The sequence below is a fragment of the Macadamia integrifolia genome, unplaced genomic scaffold (genome assembly GCF_013358625.1).
Source record: "Macadamia integrifolia cultivar HAES 741 unplaced genomic scaffold, SCU_Mint_v3 scaffold2390, whole genome shotgun sequence".
NCBI classification, from domain to species: domain Eukaryota; kingdom Viridiplantae; phylum Streptophyta; class Magnoliopsida; order Proteales; family Proteaceae; genus Macadamia; species Macadamia integrifolia.
Genome location: NW_024868683.1, coordinates 65,059 through 69,599, shown reverse-complemented (window position 1 = coordinate 69,599; position 4,541 = coordinate 65,059). Strand labels below are relative to the sequence as shown.

The 4,541-nt window shown below is 29.8% G+C and overlaps 1 long non-coding RNA gene across 1 annotated transcript; it reads right to left on the bottom strand.

Moving 5' to 3' along the window:
- Nucleotides 1-417: 417 nt before the first annotated feature.
- On the bottom strand, nucleotides 418-2,234 carry LOC122066433. Its single transcript, XR_006136360.1, has 3 exons — nucleotides 848-2,234; nucleotides 694-736; nucleotides 418-614 (listed from the first exon to the last, which is right to left on the bottom strand). It is a non-coding gene; the product is annotated as an uncharacterized LOC122066433 (long non-coding RNA).
- Nucleotides 2,235-4,541: the final 2,307 nt, after the last annotated feature.

Genomic DNA, 4,541 nt, shown 5'->3' with positions numbered 1-4,541 from the left:
TGTGTTGTTTCCACAGTAAATCGATAGCTGCGGATTTTAACTACGAAATTTTATGCCTAAAAAATTTATAACTATGCTTTGTAATGTCATATTTTTTACGTAGCAAAATCTATAACTACGGATTTTAACTGTGAAATTTTGTGTTTCAAAATTTGTAACTGCGCTTTTAATAGTGATGAAATTTTTTATGCAGCAAAATCTATAACTATGGAATTTAGATGCACAAATTTTCACCTCAATTTGTAGGTGCGCTTTTGTAATGGTGAATATTGTGTAAAAAATCAATAGCTGTGAATTTTAATTACGAATGTTTATTGAACCTAAATAATCCATCCAATACACAATATAGTAACTTATATATTAAAAAAAAATACATAAATGTATAAATCCTCTTTATCAACCAAATAAAATCCATGATCATCATCCCAATCAATTGTATCCAAAATAAAAAATTCTACAATCTTATATAAAAAAATTAAACTCCATCATACTTTCAGAATTCAAATTGTATGGTAAAAAAAAAAAAAAAAACTATCAAACTCCACTAGTTTTTAAGTGCTCCTTCTTTGAGCCCAAGCCTCCCAAGCTCTATATTTGAGTTTCTGAGTTATTTCCTATAATAAAAAAAAATAATTATTTTATAATCAAATTGTAAATAATCATAACAAAATCATTAATTGTATATCATTTTACCTTGTTGTGGTGACTCATTTTGACCATTAAAAGTACAGAGTACCTATCACACACATATAGATAACAATGGATTATCATTAAGAAAAAAAATGTTAAAAATAAAAATCACTAAATTATAAGTATTTTTAGTCAAAATTTTAAATATTTATATTACCTGTTCCATTGACTGTGAAGGAGGGAGTGTACAATCTTCCATATCAAACTCATGACGTAAATCTTGAATGGTTGACACAAGTTTTTCAATTAAGGTTTGCATCGTATCAACTTTATTTTTCGTTGAAAGCACCCTTTTATCATGTTCAGAACTTGTCCCAATTTCTCCAGGGAAACAATAAGCTGAAAAAGTTGTAGGAAGCAATCCTAACCCAAAAACACGTCCACGTTTATCTTTTTTCTTCACTTGAGGAAAAATGTCATTATCCCAAGTGATATTCTCACTCGTGTTTTGGGAGGTACTGGATCCTGATTTTTTTCTCTCAATTTTATCTTGCAATTTACAAACAAGTATGTTACTTTAAATAAGTATGATTATATTTAAAAGATAATATTTGAATATTATTTTAATTAAAAAATATAAATAATACATACAATCATAGCTCATGCAATGTCATCTACAGGATCCCCGTCTCTGCGTTTATAAGTAATTATATATAAGTCTACACGGTCTAGCTCCACTCCAATTTCTTTATGCTATTTTCATATTATAAATGTCATAATTAGAAACTTCATACCAAAATAGAAATGAATAACAAAACCATTTCATTTTTTAGTTACAATCTTATCAATAATTACCTTCTCATCATGAATTCTTGTAAAACTTTTTTGACCCATAGTATGGGGTACACCTTGATTCTTTCGATTCGCCTTATTTTTTGTGCTACGTTTCTATAAGCATACACATAACATAGTCAAAAGATTATTACAAGCATACCACTCATATTATTTCAGTGTTACAATTTTACTAAAACTTTGTTGACCAATGAAATATAGTAATACTCATATATAAAAGAAAAAACGCATTCACACAAAACCACAACACATTTAAAGTATTACCTCCATAACAAATTTAAAGTATTACCTTCCCTTCTTCTAAGTACCAAAATTGCATAAGACTAACACATTTGTCAACATTCACAGTTTCTGGTACATTCCTTAATAACTCCATGGGAGACTTGTTGTCATTCAAATTAAGTGCCTTTAAATCACTTTTGTAATTTCTCCACTTTGAATAGACTGAGTTAAAAATCCATTTTGAATGATCTTTTCCCCCTAAGTCAAACTTAGTCTACATAAATTTTAACATTCATAATCATTATAGATCCTTATAATATAAAACTAAATTTTATAGAAAATAGTTAAAAAAAAAAAAACAAAAACAAAACTCTAATATTTAAATACCTGTAGGTATCATGGACCTCCGTCGGGATTGAGATATAACGCGTAGCGCATGTACACACGCTAAGGGTCGACCCTAATGAGATGAGATAGTATCCCATGGTCATCAAATGCCAAGGGGGGATACACGTTATGGATAAAAGGGAGTCGCCACCTAGAAAGGGTCTAGGTCCTATAAATGTCTCCCCCAATCAAGGGAGAGAGACTAATGACTCTGATGGATAAAGCTTGTTTGCACCAAGATTCTGGACAAGTGTCAAGTGACAGACTAGGAAGGTGTTATGCACCCAGTCTGCCCGGCCCTAAGGCCGGTCTCTTTTTGTTTGACCAAAATTTGTTTGTACCCTACTAACTAGTCCTAATCTATGTCACTGAAAACCCTAAACTAAGTATCTAAGTATGACATGTGAAAACCCTAAGCCAAGTGTCTAAATTATGCTAGCTTAGGTTGTAATGCAAATAATGAAATGATTATGTTAATTGAAGATTAAAAAACCCTAATGATTTAAAGTAATGTATTATGAAATTTTAAATTAAACTGGTTAAGTAAGCCTAGACCTAGGATTAATTGAGTCTAACCTAGATGGATGATTGACAACAAGGATTAAAGTATCGGTATCGGTCACCGTATCGATCGGTCAAAATTAAAATACGTATCGGAGGGTATCGTATCGTATCGAAGATACGCTAAGATACGCTAAAGATACGCACATAAATGGATAGGGAACACATTTTTATACACTTTTGCATAAAAAAATAGTTAAAAAAAGCTATATATAACATGTAGAATGCATAAATACTTAAGTAGAGGGTATCGTATTGATAGACAAATATATTGAGTTGAAAATGTTCAAAATGATGAGGTTTGAGTTTCTTATAGTTTTTTCTTTCCTCATTACCATTGCCACTGTGATGAGTGCCGTGAAGAGTGTCGTGGTGGTTCAAATCCTTGGCTAAGACCTTCTTCTTCAATAGGAGCAACTACGATGATATTCTACACTTGTCGAATATAGGCACAATATTTACCCCAGTCGAAATATTTATGGTAGTGGGTCTCCTATTCATTGTAAAAAAATTAAATTTTTTTATAGAAGTTGTAGATTAAATGTTTTTAAAGAACATATAAAAAATCAACAAAGTGTGGACCAATATATTTGAGTAGATCTGAGAAATAAAAAAAAAAAATTGAAACCCTCACTTTTTTGGGGAAAAAATGTGGGTTTCATTTGAAATCATGTATTTAATAATTATAAGTTATGACATTATTTTTAAGAGTTGAATGAACTAAATTTTCTAAAAGAAAATTTTTTTTGGGGGATTTTTCTTTTTCTTTTTAAATTAATTTCGGAATAAAAAAATCAAAAATATATTTTTTTTGAGAAAAATAAAAAATTTCCATGGAAGTTGTAGAACACTTGTTTTTACATAACATATAAAAAATCTAGAAAACTGTTGGTGAGAGTGTGAAGTGTTTGTTTCAAACAACAAAAAATTCACACTTAAGTACTGCACGATACCTTCGATACGTACCGATATGATACCGATACGTACCGATAATCTCGGGAATTTTTAGATTTTCAAAAGTTCGTATCATAGAGTATCGTACGTATCGGTATCGATACGGTACGACACGATACGATACGTACGATATGTCGATACACAAAGAGGCCCAAAATTCCCCGTAGCGTATCGGTATGTATCATGCCGATGCCTACCGATACTGATACTTATCGATCGATACGGCACGATACGCACCGATACTTAAAACCATGATTGACAAGTTTATAAAACCCTAAATTGAAACTAATTAAGAGGCTTAATCCTAATCCCTAATAATTTATGAATGAATTATTGCAACCCTAATTAACCTAATCGGTAAAAAAATATTTTTAAATTAAAAGGGGCCTAATTAAATTAGAAAAATTGAATGGACTAATTACATTAAATGGATGCATTTTACTAATCTACCTGATCTAGTTTAGGAAGATTAAACTAAACTTAAGGTTTAATTAAAATTTTGAAAACTAATTAGGTTTATCTTGAGCTAATCCTAAAATGAGTTAAACTTTTTAACATAAACCCTAATTAAGCTAATGAGAAAGGAATATTTTAACTAAATAAATGCAATGTTGATTATCTTCTAAGTTAAAAATGTCTAATGATTATCTTATGCTATTCCTAGATTATGTTAGAGTCTAAATGCTATATTGATTGAACCCATTAAATAATTAAAACAACTAATTATGATGAAGAAAAGCACTAGTGAAAAATTATACATGAGCGTAAACTAATCAAAGTAGCTAAATGCAATGATTAAAGGAAGCTAAACAAACTAAAAGAAGGGAACATTAGATGAGTTGGACTATAAGTATACTAATTGTTGTACTTTAATAAGATTTGATTTTTTTTTTTTTATTGCATTTAAAGAAATAGAGTGAAAAGCCCTAAAAAAG